General features: G+C 50.9%; 1 protein-coding gene across 1 annotated transcript in view; it reads right to left on the bottom strand.

Annotated features, from left to right (window-relative positions):
• Positions 1-20,740, bottom strand: part of CEP89 (centrosomal protein 89) — a 1,352,699-nt gene that overhangs the window by 978,506 nt on the left and 353,453 nt on the right. The window lies entirely within an intron of this gene.

The following is a 20,740-nucleotide window of genomic DNA, read 5'->3' on the forward strand; positions in this document are numbered from 1 at the left end:
AAGAGGAGAGTGTAACAAAATATGGTGGGGGTGGCAGTGTTTATGTGCGAGGCAGATCGCTGATCGGGCCTTTGTAGGATCAGTGGGCGTCGCCCGAGGCATGCCGTAATGTGGCTATGTTGCATATGTTTAGTGAGTGAGTCCAGGTAGCGCCGGCCCTCACTGAATTCTCAGTGAGAACACCTCATGTCGAGAGGGTGCTCATTTGTCCATCCAGGATGGCGTCAGCCGTCTGAGGAGTGACCAGGGGAGCTGTAATGGAGTCCTCGCAAGACAGTGTTCAATCGCTGTCGTTTTCCCCTTCCGGCGAGAAGATGTGTGGGGGTCGATCAATGTCATCTGTACGGGGGGACGCCTGTAGGTCGATCACTGCCTGTAGGGCCTCCCGTCCCTCCTTCACGATTTGTTCCAAGGTTGGAGAGTCTTGGGTGCGTGACCCAGTCATGTTATTTGCCCCGCCACTTTGTTGTTTCGGGTTGCGCCTTCTGGTTCGCAATGTTTTAATAGTGGGGTCTCGTGTGGTCTCAGCTCTGGATTGCTGCGAGCAGTGATGATCCGCCAAGTCATGCGCACCTTCGGCAGTAGTGAAAAAGATAGCGGAGCCATTATGAAGGACCTTGAGGGGAGCTCGGAAGAGCAGGGAATACTGGATATTGTTTGCCCGTAGTCGACGTTTCACGTCCAAAAACGAAGACCTTTGTTGTTGTACCGCTCGTGCGTAATCAGGGAATATCATTATCTGTTTATTTTACACGTGCAAGGGGCTTGCCAGTCGGGCCGCATGCAACACCGCGTCCCAGTCACGAAAATGTAGGAACTTTGCCAGCATTGGTCTCGGGGTGGCGGTTTGCAGGCCGGGACCCTGTGGGCACGTTCAATGGAGAAGAATGCCGTCCACTCTCATCGGGGTGAAGGATATCACCCACACTTCCATGTAATTCAGCGGGTTCGAGCCCTCAATTCCCTCCGGCAGACCCAGCACGCGGATGTTACAGCGTCTCGACCGCCCTTCCAAATCGTCTGTGCGTTCTTCCATGGTGGTTAAGCGGTGCAGGACATTTTGTAGCGTCTTCCGGTGCGCCTTGACTGTGGGTTGTAGGTCGGCAAGTGTCTTTTCCCCGTCTTTCATTTTGTCCGCCAGTTTGCGATGGTCATCGCGGATAAGGCTGATATCCGTCGCTAGGATGCCAAGCCGTTCCTCCATGGATATGCTGGAGAGTTATATGGCTGCCAATACCTGGTCCAGTTTGTCCGAGATTGATGGGTCAGACTGTGGTGCAGTAGTGTTTGTCCATATCCGGGTATTCGGCATGTTTTCCAGGGCAGTTTCGGGCACTGATGTATGCTGTGTCGCCCTCGGTTTCCCCATGATGATGACAAAGGAGATTGCGTGTGTTCAAAGCATTGGCAAGGACTGCGAAGTGTGCGACTCGCCGCCAGATAGGCTTCACGCCGGGTCAGGCGGTCTTCGCAGGGGGCCAGCACTCACCAGGTAAGCTGGTGAAGCAGTTCGGCGAGCGCCCGATTGGGGGGGGGGGGAGGGGTTTGCACTATTGATCAAGTAACTTCAGGTGGTGAGCGCTGCCAGGATGCAGAATTTGCGTATTGTCCAGGGAGAGGGTCTTTGCGGAGGCCGTGGATGGTTCAGAATCTAAGCCCCGCGCCTCCTCGTTACAGTTGTACGCGGACCGGTGCAAAGACAGCCAAGGTGACTACGCCGCCATGTTAAAGTCAGGCAGCCTCCAGCTCCGATGTGCCCAGTTCCTTTAGCTGCAAACTGAGGGGGGGCTCAATTGTGAGATCTCCTCTTGCAGGGGGGGGGGGATTGCTGCGCACCTCTGGTCTGCCACCGGTATGCGTCCCTCGAGATCCCCCGATGTTAGTCCTGCCATTCGTGGTGGACTCCGGGCACCATCTTGAATTCAGGGAGTTACTACTGGGCCGGAGGTAACAGTCGGCCTCCAGTTCCCAGGCCACTGGTGGTCGGGGCTGCCACCCCCGGCCGCTGCACGATGGGGCACAGTTTCGGGATGTTCTCCCCCCCCCCCCCCCCCCCCGAGAGGGGCTGCTCCAGTCAAAACGGCAGGTCATCATCTGTCGCTCCCCTCCGATGCCGCCTTCTGTTGCGTCCCAGTCATGTTATTTGCCCCGCCACTTTGTTGTTTCGGGTTGCGCCTTCTGGTTCGCAATGTTTTAATAGTGGGGTCTCGTTTGGTCTCAGCTCTGGATTGCTGCGAGCAGTGATGATCCGCCAAGTCATGCGCACCTTCGGCAGTAGTGAAAAAGATAGCGGAGCCATTATGAAGGACCTTGAGGGGAGCTCGGAAGAGCAGGGAATACTGGATATTGTTTGCCCGTAGTCGACGTTTCACGTCCAAAAACGAAGACCTTTGTTGTTGTACCGCTCGTGCGTAATCAGGGAATATCATTATCTGTTTATTTTACACGTGCAAGGGGCTTGCCAGTCGGGCCGCATGCAACACCGCGTCCCAGTCACGAAAATGTAGGAACTTTGCCAGCATTGGTCTCGGGGTGGCGGTTTGCAGGCCGGGACCCTGTGGGCACGTTCAATGGAGAAGAATGCCGTCCACTCTGTCATCGGGGTGAAGGATATCACCCACACTTCCATGTAATTCAGCGGGTTCGAGCCCTCAATTCCCTCCGGCAGACCCAGCACGCGGATGTTACAGCGTCTCGACCGCCCTTCCAAATCGTCTGTGCGTTCTTCCATGGTGGTTAAGCGGTGCAGGACATTTTGTAGCGTCTTCCGGTGCGCCTTGACTGTGGGTTGTAGGTCGGCAAGTGTCTTTTCCCCGTCTTTCATTTTGTCCGCCAGTTTGCGATGGTCATCGCGGATAAGGCTGATATCCGTCGCTAGGATGCCAAGCCGTTCCTCCATGGATATCCTGGAGAGTTATATGGCTGCCAATACCTGGTCCAGTTTGTCCGAGATTGATGGGTCAGACTGTGGTGCAGTAGTGTTTGTCCATATCCGGGTATTCGGCATGTTTTCCAGGGCAGTTTCGGGCACTGATGTATGCTGTGTCGCCCTCGGTTTCCCCATGATGATGACAAAGGAGATTGCGTGTGTTCAAAGCATTGGCAAGGACTGCGAAGTGTGCGACTCGCCGCCAGATAGGCTTCACGCCGGGTCAGGCGGTCTTCGCAGGGGGCCAGCACTCACCAGGTAAGCGGGTGAAGCAGTTGGGCGAGCGCCCGATTGGGGGGGGGGGGAGGGGTTTGCACTATTGATCAAGTAACTTCAGGTGGTGAGCGCTGCCAGGATGCAGAATTTGCGTATTGTCCAGGGAGAGGGTCTTTGCGGAGGCCGTGGATGGTTCAGAATCTAAGCCCCGCGCCTCCTCGTTACAGTTGTACGTGGACCGGTGCAAAGACAGCCAAGGTGACTACGCCGTCATGTTAAAGTCAGGCAGCCTCCAGCTCCGATGTGCCCAGTTCCTTTAGCTGCAAACTGAGGGGGGGCTCAATTGTGAGATCTCCTCTTGCAGGGGGGGGGGGGGATTGCTGCGCACCTCTGGTCTGCCACCGGTATGCGTCCCTCGAGATCCCCCGATGTTAGTCCTGCCATTCGTGGTGGACTCCGGGCACCATCTTGAATTCAGGGAGTTACTACTGGGCCGGAGGTAACAGTCGGCCTCCAGTTCCCAGGCCACTGGTGGTCGGGGCTGCCACCCCCGGCCGCTGCACGATGGGGCACAGTTTCGGGATGTTCTCCCCCCCCCCGAGAGGGGCTGCTCCAGTCAAAACGGCAGGTCATCATCTGTCGCTCCCCTCCGATGCCGCCTTCTGTTGCGTTTCCGGGGCTATTGCTGATTTACTGCCCTGATGTGATGCCCCCCTCGCTCTCGCCTCCGCCTTGGGTAGTTCATCGTGCCTGCTTTCAGGTGCGGGTCTCGCGGTGCCGGTCCAGTCTCTCTAGGTACACAGTCCGGGATGAGCGGACCCCATCTTGCCGCTGGGAGCCCTAGCCTAGGATTTTCGTGTTGCTGCAGATTGGTCACTCTATTTCAACGGAGAGAGGGCATCGGTGGATTCAGGGCAGAATCCGGCATCTGGATGTCGTCTTTGCCGCATGGAACGATGCCGGGAAACGGGCTATATGTTGGCCCGATCGCGGAGCCTCAGCAGGACACGGCTGCCATCGTAGCCTGATTGGCCACGCCCCCATCTCCTGCCTCTTGATTTTGGAAATTCTGTACTAGTCATAGGTCTCATAAGATCAGACAATAGATCTGCACAACTTTCATAGTCTTTGTGTCTTGCTGGGAAGTATTTATAAACCGCACAGGAAAGACACTGGCATCAAGAAATTCCTTAAGACTCACAAGACCGATCAGTGTACAAAGCACAGGATCCTGAATCAACAACAGCAATGTCTTACCTTGATTGTAAGGTACTTTTTAGGTCTGGTCTAAAGACCGTTTTAGCTGGCTTTCCAGCCTAATGTGTTCCAAAAAATATCATACCAAAAAACAAACATACGTGGAGACTTTTAATCAACAATGACTTGAAGAACTGCAGGTCTGTGAAAGAATTTAGAAGATTTTGCACCTGACTCAAGAGGGACCTCTAGTAACTACTTGAGGAGCTGCAGGTTTGTCACCGTGTGTGTGTATGTGTGGTGAGAGGCAAATCCAGTAACTACACTGTGTAACTTCGTGTGTGGCACCACAACAAGAGGTGATTTTTTAAAAGTGTTTATTGGCACACCATAGTGCAAAGCAAAAGTAAAAAGGAAGATCTATGCATTCCAGCTCCCCAGCCTTATATATATATATATATATATATATATATATTATATTCCATGAAAAAGCAGGTAAATTATAGTTAGGAATACTTTATTTATTCTTTCCGTACAAACTATGCTTAAACTACACAAACATTAGAAATTCAAAAGTTAGAATTATAACTTTAATTTAAAATGTCACACCACCTTCACATGACCATAAATTGCCCACCTATGTACACAGTGTTACTTATAACTTACATTTTAACTTAACACACCACCTTGAAAGTCAATGTCAGGACCAGAGACGAGGATTACGCTATACTTTCTTCGCTTTTATTGCAATATCTCTCAAACAGCAGGCATATTTATAACATGAGGGCAACAAAAAAATGACTCTTCCCATAAACACTAAGAAAACATATTAAGTCCATCATGTAATCCACAGCGTCAGGCCTCAACATAGTTCATTCTCTCTTTAAGGACTCTATCTTTTTTTGCCTGCTCAGCAGGCAGTAAAGTTGCTTTTTTTTCTCTGTGCTCTATGTGGCGATGTTATTGTGTGGATATTTCTCGTTATATTGACTGCATTTGTTGTGTATGCCTTTGCCACTTTGCTTTTAGATTTCCTACCTGCACCGGGACTACCTTGGCACGCCTTATGCTACTCTGCCCCCGAACCCAGGCACTGTGGTGATGTCGGCCACCTGCTAGAGACCGCACCGTGCAGCGAATCTCTGCAGCTCTTCGACAAACGTCTTCTCTCAGAGTGTCAGACAAGCCCCGTCGGAGCCCAGCGACGGCACAGCCTTGCCCACTCTGCCTGGTCCTGCCTCCCTCCTGAATCTGTATTGCCACTAATCTGCGCTACTACACCTCCAGGGTTCTGTATATTCATTCTCACTTGACGTCCTGCAGGGTCAGTAATTCTGCACAGCTGTAAAAGTCCACGAGAGTCACAGTACCAAGCAGTCCCCAGTGACACGTGGGGTGAGTGCCCCAAGGGCTTTCAGCCCTTATATTGTGCGCCACAGGCCACCCATATCCTCTGGGCCCATTCCAGAACCATACTCGGACACATAGCGTGCACCATAGCAGAGCTCAGCCCACGCTCACATTGTTGGCCTCTGCCCCCCCTCCCCCTTAGTGCTACTGGTGCCCCCAGTGTAGTGTGCAAAGCACGTGTGCCCTGAGATACCGAGCATACAATCCTCTGACGGCACTCATCAGGAGGAGGATTCCCTGTCCTTCCTCCAGTGGAATAAGGAGTTTTTTGAGGCTGTAGACGCCTCAATTTGTAGAGCCATCAATGAAGCCATGACGCCCCTTGAACACCTCGCTGAACAAATTGCGCCCAAGAGCGCTACATCCCTAAACCATCCCCATCTAACGCCCAAAGCCCTCTCAAGACGCCCAGGGCGAGGGACCACCGCCTGGTTGACAGCAATGGAGCACTGTGCCTCGACGTCTAACGCCGTACCGATGGCGATGGCGGAGAGCGACTCCTCGACGCCGACCGTCGCCGTGTTGACGGTGGCCGTGGATTCAACGTTGATGACGTACCTCTGTGTTTGTAAGTCTTCGACGACGGCCGATGTTCTCTCGACGGCGAGCCCACCCTCGAAGGGATTGTCGTCGACGTTTTCTTTGCCGGTGTAGGCATTTTCGATTATGTGCCCAACGCCGATGAAGAACAGACCGGGATTTTGCTTCTGGAAGATGATCTGGGTCTCTTCTTCTTCTGTCTCACAGGAGACCTGCCTCTAGAGGTAGAAGCTTTACCTTTCTTAGAGAGCCCATAAAGGCGAATCCTCTCTGTCCTTGAGAGTGCGTCTTGATAAAGATTGGCAGTGGTGGCAAGTCTCAGGAACTTGAGAATCCGGTAGGCAGAGAATACAAACTGAATGAGAATCTGTTTTGGCCTTATTTTTGCCACAGGAAGGGCAAGCATCAAATAGAGAAGGCATTTCTGAGAGATAAAAAATGCAAACTGCCTGATCAAATGTAAAGTACTACTCCAACAGGTGTTAAATGTGGAAGTTAATGGCTTTAAGTGAAAATAGTAGATCATTTCTGACAAAAAAAGTAAAAAAATCTTTGGAGCTGATTAACCAGGGTCCTGACTGAAGGAGCAGGAAAGAACAACTGACCTAACTGTCACCCCTGAGGCATGATGGGAAGCTAGGGGTCATGGCTGCCTTTAAGGCACGGTGCCAGCTTTTTGAGTTTCTACATTAGCTTTCAGATTCTATGCTACTGAAGTTACAATGCAGCCTATGAGCTAACAATGCCTTCCTTTCTCTTTGCAGGATTACTTTTCTGCTGTTCATTAAAAGCAGCTATAGTGTCTTTTGGTCTTCCTCATTTGTTTATGTATGTGCAAAGACAAGACTTCACAGCATTGCTTAGCCTTTTATGTCTGGAAGGCTGCATTGATTATTTAAAAAAAAAAAAAACTACTGTTATAGGTGTATATATAGAGAGCTGTATATATAGGTTTTTATATATAATTTTTATATATTTTCCAGGGTCCCCGCGCATGGGCGGGAATATTCAGCTGCTTATGACTATTGATGAGGATCCCCTGGAAGAGAAGTAGGATGTTGAACTGTGTAAATTTTAAGTTGGAGTTCCTGGAGATTTTCTTCGGGCTCTTCAGAGCCTTCCTCCATTCCGCATCAGTCATGTTGCTACCCACCAGGACTTCCCATTTCTCCTGCAATTGGACCACGGGCTGTTCTGTCAACACCATTATCGCAGCATTCAACCATTTTACCAGATGCCTCGCTGACACAAGCATCGCTATTGCATGTAGGGCTGCGTGTGTGTTAGGTTCGTGGGTGTCTCCTCCCCATAATGTGGCAAAGGTTCCCCGCATTGTGTGGTAATTTAAGAACTACCCTGATGATAAGTCATGGTACTCCAGGAAGTCCGTTAGGGGGAACCATTGCCCATCTCGGACCCCGGACAGCCCCGCAAATTCCTCCGAAATGTTCCGGGCGCCATCCCTAATATATAACAATATGTCATCTGCATATAGTGAGATTATATGCATCTTACCATCTAGGAGTAGCCCATATCTTATCCCCTCTTGTCTGAAGCATTCTGCGAGTGGATCAATCGCCAGAGCAAAATGCAGGGGTGACAGTGGGCAGCCCTGCCTAGTCCCTCTGTCTATGGTGTATGGAGTGAAAACCACTCAACCCGCATGAACCCTAGCAGGGGGTCCGTATAAAGCAGTCGAATCCATCGCAACTATCCATCCCCTAATACCATGCTCTTCATCACTTGCAACAAGAAGTCCCAGCATAGGGAAATCAAATGCCTTTTCTAGGTCAACCGCCATCAACACTGCATCTGAATATGCCGAAAGACCCTGATGGAATAGAACATGATAAAGCCTTCTCAGGTTCCCAGAGGTCAATCCATTCTGGTCTGTATGGACCAAGTGTGGCATTTGCAGGAGTAGCCAAGTGGCTAAAACTTTGCTGAGCAATTTGAAGTTTAAATTCAACATAGATAGTGGATAATAATCTGCCGTATCCGCTAGGTCCAACTTAGTTTTAGGTAGTGGGACCACCAGTGTTTCTCGAGTCAAAGTCGGCAGTTGGCTCACCCGTAGTGAGGCAGCATACATTTTTTTGAGATGTGGGATCACTATTGTTGCAAAGGTAGAGTAAAACTCTGCCGGGAGACCATCCAGCCCCGGAGTCTTCCCTCTGGCCATCTCTTTAATCGCCAGGATTATTTCCTGTGTAGAGATCGCTTCCTCCAAGCACTTCCTTGTGACTTGGTCCACCCCTTGAAGACTAAGCCCTTAAAAATATGTCGCCATCAGTTCTTCAGACACCTTCCTGTGTTTTCCATACAAGGTTGCATAGTACTCCATGCATGCATTGTTAATGATTTTGGGCGAGAAGACCGTTTGCCCGTCAGCTTTCCAAATACTAGGACTCGGGGGGCCTCTTCCCTCCGGCTGAATCAGCCTTCCCCTTCCTCATGTCGTCTTTCCTGATAAACTCGGAAGTCCAAGAGCCATTAGCATTCCCGAGCTTCATTATATTTACTCTTGGCATCCGACAATTGTCTCTTGACCTCGTTGTCTGCTCTAAGCCCACTTTCTAGAGCATGAATTTGAGTTTCCAGCGTCTGAAGTACTCTGTTGATCTCCCGACTCGTGCCTACCATCTGTCCCATACATTGGCCTCTCACTAAAACCGTAAAGGCATCCCACTCTATCAGGGAGGTGCTTGATGTGTTTTTATTTAGTTGGAAGTAAGTCATGAAGGAGTATTCCCGCTGCTGTCTATTTTGTAGTCTACAAATATCTAAGAGTTCCCACCTGTTTATCCAGTCTCAAAGGCCTTCAGATGTTGCAGCTTCTGCTGTGCCACTAGTAGAGGGGTAGACCTGTCCATGAATATGTCTGCGATACAGTTATAATCCTCGCCCATGATCAAGTTACATGCTGCCACTTCCTATATGGGCTTGGAAAGCTGTTGCAAGAATTGTGTCTGATCTTGGTTCAGGGAGTAAATATTCCCCAGTGTCACTTCCCTACCCATCAATCTACCCTTCACTATGACATAGCCCCCCTCCGGGTCAATGATTTTGTGTGTTGCGTGAAAGGGAGTACCTGGCTTAATCCACAAAAGGGTCCCTCTTGCATATGCTGAATATGTGGTCACAAACAATTGTCCCCGCCATCTACGGCTGAGCCTGAAGGCTTCCTCGGCTGTGAGGTGTGTTTCCTGTAGCATCACTATCTGCGTGCCTCTACGGCGTATGAAGTTATTGTAGCGTTTAGCATGGGAGCCCACACCCCGAGCATTCCAGGATAATAGTTTGACCTCTTCTATGTTTGCCTTCTGAGAAGTCACAGCTGTGAAAGATATACTTTTCCTCCCCTTCCTCCCCCTTCTTTTACTGACGCGCCCTCAACCTCCTAGCAGGGTTATATGCTGTGGACCCCAAGGCAGCAAACAACAAACCCAATTTAGTACCTACCTGTCCCAGGAGCGGCCTAGCAATGGCCGACCGCCTAAACCTGTAAACAAACAACATTACAGTTAGAACGCCGCCCTCAGTTCTTCTGGCGGACCACTCTGGTTCACTTCTATGAATCCGCCAAGTCTGTGGGCTTTCATCTAATGTCATATATCGAGCGTGGGGTTACTTTTGGCATGCCGGATTCATTTCCTGTAATGTCCTCAGTGTCAGATGTTAGGTTTCTCGGTTTCGAGGATGTATCAGCCAGTCTGTCTGAATTTTGAACTGACATAATCTGTGCTACTGCCTGCAGAGCTTCTTTCCTGTCTTGTTCAGTTTGAGATGTTGTGGGTTTCCGCAGTTGAGTCGTTTTCTTTGCTCAACGCTGTCCATTCCTGGCAGCTCGTTTCATCCCACGAGAACCAGATTGAAGTTTTGGCAAGGGCGCCCCCTTTTCATAAGCCTCTAGCCAGGTTCATGTTTCCTCCAGTGAGTTGCCGAAGTAAGTGGCTCCATCCAGGATGATTCGGAGCTTCGCTGGACAGACGAGGGAGTATTCCAAGCTTGCCTCCAGGAGGGCCTTTTTGGCCTTTATGCAGATTGCTCGCTGTTCCTGCACCTTAGCCGTAAAATCTGAGAACACCAATATTTTGCTATTATCAAAAGCGTAGGGGCCATGGGCCCTCGCTTGCTGTGACATTGAATCCCAGTCCCGGTAGTGAAGGAGCCTGACCACCACTGGACGGGGAGGCCTTACCAGTGCAGGGACCTGCCCCGGGCCTCGATGCGCTCTCTCAAGGGCAAAGAACTTGGAGAGGCAGTCAGGAGCCATTTTTGTTTGCAGCCAATTTTCCAGGAATGTCAGCATATCTGAGCCTTCAGCGCCCTCCGGGATACCAACGACTGATGTTGTTACGTCTATTACGCCTTTCAGCTGCTCCTGTACTATCAATCTGATGGTGAATTTCTCCAGGTGTGAAGCAACTTGTTTATGTTCCAGTTGGAGCTCCGCCACTGCTCACTCCAATTCTTTTACTCTGTCTGTTAATTTATGGTGCTCGGCCTGTAGGAGTCCTTAACCACTGAGATCGCTCCAATGTCCTGTTGCAGAGCCGCCTTAGTATCAGCAATTGAAGCTAAAACTTTGTCCAAATGCAGGTGGAGCGAGGCCTCAGTATCAGCAGGCTTGCCACTTTATTTTTCTGTCAGACAGTGGGGACGGCTCCGGGCCCCCTGTTTTAGCTTCTCCCTACGCATGTTAGCGCTCGAGAGGGCAGGGCTGTATTGCAGTATAGACATGACCCCCAGTTACTTCTCTACAGCCCTAGTTATGTTCCTCTCTCCCAGAGTCTCCGGGGAGCTTTTGTATTGAGTTGAGCGTTCTGTGTGTTTCTAGGGCCACCGGAGCCCCTGATTTGGGCTTCCACCTAAATGTGCCAGGCCCAACAGTTTCTTGGGGCCACAAGTTACATCTTCTTTTCAGTCTGCGACAGTCTCATAAAAGGACTCTTATATCTGTGCCCTCTTGGGTTGTCGCTGACTCCAGGTCCAATGGTTTATCCGGTATTGATGATCTCCCACCAGTTCGCCCCTCCCTGATGTGATCAGGTTTTCTGCTGCTCTGTTGGCGTCTCGCCGCTTATGCAAGGTAGCCGAGAGGGCCTGGCGGTCGCAGTACGATCCTGCTGCCAAGCTGACGTACAGGTTGGCAATTAAAGCTTACCATCGTGCTATTCTCGCGGAAAAAAAGGACTATCTGGCTAAGAGGATTGAGGCCGCCTCTAACTCCTGTAAGGAGATCTTTACTATTGTCAGAGAATTCACGTCCACGCGCCAAAATGAGACGGTGGCTGCTCCCTCTGAGTCATGGGCTTTTGCCCTAGCACACTTCTTTGTCAAGAAGATTAAATCGATTCAGGATACTCTTCCGTGGAGTATCGTTAAGCCTTGTCCCAGTTCTGAGAGTGACCTAGATCCGGGGACCCCTTCGGGCCCGGTTTTGGTATCCTTTCCGCCTATTTCGACTGTATCATCTCTGGCTCTTATGGCCAATCTCAAATCTGGCTCTCCTCTAGATCCGTGCCCAGCCAAGTTTTTGGCCAAGGTGGCGGAAGTTGTTAATCCTTTGGCTAATCCTCTTCTGAACTTGTCCCTTAGTCGGGGTCTGGTTCCGCGGGCTTGGAAGCAAGCGCTGGTGATTCCTCTTCTTAAAAAGCCTGGCCTGGATCCAAAGGTCTTGGCCAACTATAGACCTATTTCTCTTCTTCCGGCCCTGGCCAAGATTGTGGAGAAACATGTTCACTCTGTGCTCTCCAATATCTTGGAATTTCATAGCCTCTTGCATCCATCACAATCCGGCTTTCGCCCCAATTTAAGTACGGAGACGGCGCTTCTGGAAGTGTCCGAGGCCATAAAAGAGGTGCTGGACGCTGGTGGCAAGGCTATGCTTGTCATGTTAGACCTGTCGGCAGCCTTTGACACCGTCCCCCACGAGGGTCTCCTCGCCAGGCTATATGACATCGGTCTGAGGGGGACGGTGCTCAGGTGGTTTAGATCTTTCCTGGAAGGCCGTCAGCAAACGGTTTGGGTTCCCCCTGGCTCCGCCGCGATGCCGACTCTGGGAGTAGGAGTTCCAAAAGGATCTGTGTTGAGCCCCACTCTTTTCAACATCTTTATGACCCCTTTGGCGGCCCTGGCGGAGTCTCGGGGAGCTCAGATCGTTTCCTATGCCGACGACACTCAGCTCCTCTTCACATGCAGGAAAGGCGAAGACTTTGATGGGGAGAGCATTCATGAGTGCCTTGGGGCTGTTTTTGAATGGTTTCAGGGTAACAGTCTCAAGTGCAACTCAGACAAATCAGAGGTACTTTTCTTTGGCTGCTCGTCGGACCCTAACTGGCGGGAATGGTGGCCTCCTAACATGTTTCCTCCAGCGAGCTCTTCTCAGCTCGCTAAGAATCTGGGGATTAAGATTGACAATGGGTTGACATTAAAAACCCAGATTCTAGGTCTCACCGGAACTTGTTTCGGCCTCCTGAGAATGTTACGCAAGTTTCTTCCTCTTATTTCCGAAGAGCACAGAAGGACGACGGTGTTGGCCCTGATTGGCTCAAGGCTGGATTATGCTAACATCTTATATCTGGGCCTACCGGAGTATCTTCTGCAACGGCTGCAGGTAGTCCAGAATTCGGCCGCGAGGGCGATCTTCGGCCTGCACAGGCGAGCCAATGCCTCTTGCCTCTTACAGTCACTACACTGGCTTCCGATCCGGAAACGGATTGTGTTCAACGCCCTGACGCTTACGCACAAGGCTCTTTATGCCTCCGGTGCGAAATATCTTCAAAAGAGGCTTGTCTTCTATCATCCGGCCCGAGCTCTGAGGTCCGAGTCTCTTTTTTTGGCCGTAGTCCCCCGTGTTAAGAAAGCTCGCATCGGTGGGCGTTCTTTCAGGTTTTTGGCACCGCAGCGCTGGAATGCGTTGCCCCTGGCCTTGCGCTGCACCGCCAACCTGTTGGCCTTTAGGAAAGGCCATAAAACCTGGCTTTTTACCGCCTCTCCGGAGCCCTCATGCACAGCCGTAGGTAGGCCTCAGTGGGCTGGTCAGGGCGGATGGTGCTGCACGAGGAGCATGCCACTCCCTCCATCTGCTCCTTTCTCTCCCAGGTATTCAGCCAGTCATCGGGCAAGGTTCCCCCCTCTGAAACCCTCAGTTGCAGTCGCAGGTAAGCCTCAGTGGGCGGTGACTCACTAGGAGTGGACCTCTCTCCCTGTCTTTTCCCTCCTCTCCAGGGCATTCAGCCAGTGCTGCGTCCACCTTTTCTCCACTCTGGCACTTTCCTGTCTCGGGGGGGCACCCAGCTAGACCCTTTTAGCCGCTGTACAGTTACAGCGAGGAGCTACTCTCCCAGGGAGCAGCAGCACCAGTCCGGAGAATTGCAGGATTTTAGTTAGGCCGAGACGGAGCTTCCACTTTATGCGACCGCCATGCTGGTGCTGCCGGCCACGCCCACAAGCTTAGAGTAAACTTGGGCACCATTGGATCCACTTACATTACCAGGATCATGGTCTAAGTGGTTTCATAGAACATAAACAAGATAAATTCACCTGTTAAAATGTCATAAAAGTTTGAGGGAGGTGAGGGAAGTACACCCAGATATCCTGTGCCTACAGGGAAAGTACTTAAAATCTGCAGCCACACATTTGATGAGACGAACAAGTTACTTACCTTCGGTAACGCTTTTTCTGGTGGATACAGTATCTGCCTGTGGATTCCTCACCTTGTGAATATCCCCTGCGCCAGCATTCCACAGAACTTTTTTCCCCAGCTCTCTGTGCCGATGTGGACGTCATAATACCTCGGCTCCGCTCGAGACTCCGTATGACGTCACCGGAGCCATAAGAGAGCCACGTCGGCGTGATGACGTCAGTTCCACCCATTTTTTCCGTGCCTCCGAGGCGAACAGGTGGACCAACGACAGATTCGAAGTATACACAGTATACAATATACAATCAAATATACATAGTACATATACAAAAGGAAAGCTAAAGAAAACAAGCATTTCCTACCAATGTACCAGAAAGAAAGAAGCTACAAAGCATAACAACATCTCAAGCAAGACATCTTTTAAGGTATACAAAGGTGGACAATGGGGAGGCGGGTGGGCCAGTGATGAATCCACAGGCAGGTACTGTATCCACCAGAAAAAGCGTTACCGAAGGCAAGTAACTTGTTCTTCTGATGGATACATCTGCCAGTGGATTCCTCACCTTGTGAATAGATTCCCACAGCAGTCCCACTCCCGGAGGAGGGTGTCCACCTTCCTATACCAAATAGTCTTGCAAGACAGAGCGCGCAAAGTGGCCCTCCCTCCTCATCTCAGAGTCTAAGCAATAATGCTTTGCGAAAGTATGGAGGGAGGCCCAAGTCGCGGCTTTACAAATGTCTGCTACAGGAACACCCCTGGCCAAAGCAGAAGTAGAAGATTTAGCTCTAGTTGAATGAGCTCTAATACCCTCAAGTGGGACCTTACCAGCCAGGGCGTAGCAGATCTTGATGGCCAGGATGATCCATCTGGACAGAGTGCGCTTGTGCACAGATTTTCCTTTAGAATGTCCAACATAGCCCACAAAGAGCTGATCGTCTAAACGAAAGTCTTTCGTTCTGTCCAAGTAAAAGCTCACAGCTCTTTTTGGGTCCAGACGATGAAGTCTTTCCTCCTCCTTGGAGGGATGAGGAGGTGGATAAAAAACAGGGAGAGTAATAGACTGCCCCAAATGAAACGGAGTAACTACTTTAGGTAGGAAAGCAGCCCTGGTCCTGAGTACCATCCTTTCAACATGTAATGTTAAAAACGGGGGTTTAGAACTAAGAGCTTGAAGCTCACTCACCCTCCTTTCCGAGGTTATGGCTACAAGAAAGACCGTCTTAAAGGGCAACAGCCTCAAAGGACAACTATGAAGAGGCTCAAACGGAGACCCCATCAGAAAAGTTAAGACAAGATTAAGGTCCCACTGTGGCATTACAAAAGGAGTAGGTGGAAACCTGTTTGTAAGGCCTTTGATAAACCTTAGTACAATAGGAGATCTAAATAATGACTGTTTATCAGGAAGACATAGAAAAGCCGATAATGCCGATAGATAGCCCTTGACCGTGGCCATAGCACAGCCCTGCTGAGCCAAGGAAAGAGCAAACTGAAGCACATCAGAAAGATGGGCTTTTAAAGGGTCAATGGATCTCTCTCCACACCATTTAACAAACTTAGACCACCTATATGAGTAAATGGACTTGGTGGCGTGTCGCCTGGCCGATAAAATAACATCCACCACATCAGGCGGGAGAGAGAAGGAATTCAGGTTACCCCGTTCAATCTCCAGGCATTAAGGTGTAAGCTCTGGAGGTGGGGGTGTTGAACCTGCCCCTCCGACTGCGAGAGGAGGTCTGCCCTCAGAGGGAGACAGAGCGGAGGACACGAGGAGAGGTGGAGAAGATCTGTATACCACACCCTTCATGGCCAATCCGGGACGATCAATGTGACTTGGGCCCGGTCTTGGCGAATCTTCCTCAGAACCCGAGGAATCAAGGGTATGGGAGGAAACGCGTAAAGGAGATGTGAGCTCCAACTCAACTGAAACGCGTCCCCCAACGCTCCCTGCAACGGAAACTGGAGACTGCAGAATAACGGGCAATGCGCGTTCTCGCGAGTGGCAAACAGGTCTATCCGAGGAGTCCCCCACGTCTGGAAGACACGATGAACCACCTCTGGATGAAGCCTCCACTCGTGGTCGGCGGAAAACTGTCGACTGAGACTGTCCGCACGTACGTTCAGCACCCCGGCCAGATGATTCACCATCAAGCAAATCTGATGGTCCTGAGCCCAGGACCAGAGTTGCAAAGCCTCTCTGCAGAGACGGTACGACCCTACCCCTCCCTGCTTGTTGACATACCACATCGCGGTAGTGTTGTCCGTCAGGACTTGAACCGACTGACCGCGAAGGGAAGGGAGGAAGGCCTTGAGCGCCAAACGAATCACCCGCAATTCCAGAAGGTTGCTATGAAGCAACCTTTCCTCTGGAGACCAAAGACCTTTGATCTCTAGATCCCCCAGATGAGCACCCCACTCTAGGGTGGAAGCATCCGTTATCACTGTAGCCACCGATGGAGGCAGATGGAAGGGCTTTCCTTGAGACAGATTGCCCCCCACGCTCCACCAAGACAGATCCGCCGCAGCTTCTCTGTAGATCTTGATCGACTCCCTGAGATCTCCGTTGTGCTGATACCACTGCCTGCGGAGGCACCACTGGAGCGCCCTCATGTGCCAGCGTGCATGGTTGACCAACAGAATGCAGGAAGCGAACAGACCGAGCAGACGAAGGACCTTCAGAACTGGAACAACCACTCCATTGTGGAATAAAGGGATCATCTCCTGAATGTCGAGAATTCTTTGAGGAGGAGGAAATGCTCGACACACAGTAGTGTCCAGTACCGCCCCTATGAACAGGTTGCGTTAAGAGGGCACCAGGTGAGATTTGGGCACATTGATCGAAAAACCCAAGTCGAATAACAGCCGAGATGTTACCTGCAGATGATGTTGCACCATCTCTGGGGACTCTGCCTTCAGAAGCCGGTCGTCCAGGTAGGGGAAAACCGGAATCCCCGACCTCCTGAGATGAGCAGCCACCACTGCCAACACCTTCGTGAAGACTCGAGGTGCGGTAGGAAGACCAAACGGGAGGACCGCAAACTGGTAGTGTTGCGACCCAACCGTAAAACGGAGATGCTTCCTGTGAGACTTCAGGTTTGGGACATGGAAGTACGCGTCCTGCAAGTCGATCAACACCATCCAGTCTCCTTGCTGCAACACTTAAAGAACCTGCGCAAGGGTCAGCATCTTGAATTTCTCCTGTTTCAGGTAAAAATTCAAGACTCTGAGGTCCAGGATTGGACGCAATCTGCCGTCCTTCTTGGGAATCAGGAAATACCGGGAGTAGCATCCCGGACCCCTTTCCTGCTCCAGAACCACCTCTATCGCACCTTTTTGAAGCAAAGCCAGTACCTCCTTCTGCAGAAGAAGCAGATGGTCTTCTGAGCAGTAACCCTGGCAAGGAAGGTAAGGGGGAGGAGACTCCCGAAAGGGAAGGACGTACCCCTTCTGCACGAGGTTTAAAACCCAAAGGTCGGTAGTGACAGATTTCCAACCTCACAGAAAGTGGGACACCCGACCTCCCACATGTCTCACATGATCTAGGATGCGGGATCTAGGGCTGCTTCCCTGAAGCTTCATTGGGAGCAGAGGAGGCAGAAGATTTAGATGGGTTGCGGCCAGAACCTCTCCGTCCCCTTTGCCTTCCTCTATACGACCTATAGAGGGGATTCTGCTGCTGCTGTTGCTGAGGTTGCCGGAAGGAACGAAATGAGGATCTCCCAAAGCCTCTGAATTTCCTAAGACCAAATCCCTTAGCAGGAGTCTGTAATCCTAAAGATTTCGCCGTTACCCTGCTATCTTTAAATCTTTGCAAGGCGGAATCAGCCTTCTCGCCAAAAAGTTTCTCTCCATCAAAAGGCAAGTCTACCAAAGTGGCTTGAGCATCAGAAGAGAAGCCGGAAGAACGAAGCCACGCTTGCCTCCTAGTGGCTATCGAAGATCCTATTATCCTTGCCACAGAATCAGCCGTGTCAAGCCCCGACTGAATTACCTGCCTTGCAGCAGCCTGAGTATCAGTGACAACCTCCATAAAAGAAGCTTTCTCTCCTTCCGGCAGCTTAGGGGCCAACAACTTCATAGAGTCCATCAAGGCGTGAACATAGCGCCCCAGCAAACAAGTGGCATTGGTCGATTTAAGAGCCATGCTTCCTGAAGAAAAGACCTTTCTGGCTGCTTGATCAGACTTTTTAGAATTCATATCCGCTGGAGTCTGAGGGAAAGCGCCTGAAGCATGCTTCGAGCATGAAGCCTGCACCACAAGGCTTTCTGGAGAGGGATGGGAAGAAAGAAAACTTGGATCCCCAGGGGCCACCCTATATCTCCTTGCCACCTGTCTGGAGACTGCAGGCGAAGAGAGTGGCTTACGCCAAACGTCCATAACAGGTTCCAAGATAGCCTCATTAAAAGGTAACAAGGGTTCAACATTTGAAGTAGGCGAATGTAGGACTTCAGTAAGGAGGTTCGGCTTATACTCAGCAGAGGGTAACTGCAAGTCCAGCAACTCTGCGGCCTTCTTAATAACTAAATGATAGGGGGCCAGTTCTTGTGGCGGTGAAGATCTAGTAGATGAATGCTCCCACTCCGGAGTAGTATCAAGACCACTAGCATCTTGAATGCCTTCAAAGTCGTCAGAAGATGCATCCACCTCACCTTCTTCCACTTCCTCCCTATAACGCTCCTCTTCCAAGACCCTCTGGGCCTCTCTCCTGGAACGGATCCGAGGAACCGGCGTCGGCGGTGCCGTACGCGGAGTCGGTAGAACCGAACGTGGAGTCGACGGCTTCGGAGTCGGCTGCGCCGGGGTCGGCGGCGCCGGACGTGGAGCCGAGGGAGTCAGCAATGGCATCGAGGAGGGCTCCGAAGAAGGCCGATCCAAACGACGGCGCCGGAAACTGCCACGAAGGAGCCATCGGCAAAAAGGGCATAAATGGGGCCTGAGCATAATGCTGCGGCACTCCCAAGGTGTATGCCATAGGACCCACAGGACCAGATGGTGCGCCGGATGGGAAGGCAGCCTGTTGAAAAATCCCATACATCGCATTAAGGAAATGCGTTGAATGCGCACCCGGAGTCGGGAACTGCGGATAAGGGATTGATCCTGAATCCAGTCGAGGAGTATCTGGAACCGGAGCTGAAGTGTCCTCAACAGGCGCCACAGGATCAGCCGGCTCCGAAGAAAGCTCTTTCTCTTGTTCCTGCTCGACGTCAGAAGCAGAAGACTTCACCGGCGCCGGAGACTGCGCCGGTGACTGCGCCTGAGACTGCGCTGGAGTCCGCTTCGGCGAAGGTGACCTCTCTGGAGACTTCCTAGGAGATGGAGAAGGAGATACAACATCCTTACTTCGACGTCGAGGCGACGGTGATCTCGAAGTCCTACTTTTCGAAGACCGGCGCCGAGAGCTATGCTTTCTTTTCTTGTGATGCTTCTTCGACTTCGAAGAGTGTGAAGTCGACGACTCCGGCCTCAATTTCTCCTTCTCTCTACCTCTCCTTTCCTTCCTCGCCTTGGCCATGAAGAGTTTCGCCTCTCTATCCTTCAAGGTCTTGGGATATATTCTTCTGCAACTGGAACAGTCCTCCACGTCGTGGTCTGAAGAGAGGCACCACAAACAATCCTCATGGGGGTCAGGCATTGACATGTGACCCCCACATTCCCTACAAGGTTTGAAACCAGACTTCCTCATCGAAGACATGGTGAATCCAGAAACAATTACCACTACAAGACTACAAAGTAGCAGGAGAGTGCTGGAAAACCGTTACGCGTCGATGGCGCGGACAAAAGGGAAATGACGTCATCACGCCGACGTGGCTCTCTTATGGCTCCGGTGACGTCATACGGAGTCGCGAGCGTAGCCGAGGTATTAGGACATCCACGTCGGCGCAGAGAGCTGGGGAAAAAAGTTCCGTGGAATGATGGCGCAGGGGATATTCACAAGGTGAGGAATCCACTGGCAGATGTATCCATCAGAAACACGCCCTACCCTTAGCAATACTTTGCAGCCTTTGCAGAAAAGAATGATAGAGTAAAGATTGGGACGTTTTTGCACTCACACAGAGTAAGTTGTGGTTTGTCTCCTATCCTGAACGTGGAGTAAGCGGTCACGAACAGGGGCAGCCTGGCCTAATATTAAAAGGCCAATACAAAAAGATGATGGACAGAATGCTGAACATGATCAAACATTCACCTACAGTCACGGATCTGGGTTCAATCAATCTTTTTTTTGCTCACTATGTCACCCCAGTTTGGACCCAGCCACATGCAAATCAGTCTTCACCCTACCCCCGATGGGGACAGTCCAACCCAAACTTCTAATGTATTTCTTAATAATTACCAATATAAACATCATTCTATTACTAAAACAAACCACTGACGTTATGCTGCATGTGAAGCAGCCCTGGTCACAATTGCATTAACATGTTGTGTTGTGTTAGAACCCCTTACAATTAAAGAATTGTCATACGATCTACTCTTTACTTTTCAACTGACCACAGATTAGTTAACAGTACCAAACTGTGATACTTCAGGACGACTTATTCATTTCAGGCAACCGGAAAAGAGAACTTACCATATTTGCAACATCCCCTTTAGCACACCCGCTCTCGGCACAGCCACCAAACACACCCGCTCTCAGCACAGCCACCAAACTGGAGCGGAGACGTCCCTTCTCCATTTTCACCCAGGACCTGGAGCATGATCCTAAATTTAGGAAGGAGCCGAAGACACACCTCTTCAAAGAACCTATAATCACGGAACCTAGCTACCACTCTAATCACTCGTTCACTCCATCTTTGCCTTTCCCTC

Source organism: Triturus cristatus, chromosome 12, assembly GCF_964204655.1.
Source record: "Triturus cristatus chromosome 12, aTriCri1.1, whole genome shotgun sequence".
NCBI lineage: Eukaryota > Metazoa > Chordata > Amphibia > Caudata > Salamandridae > Triturus > Triturus cristatus.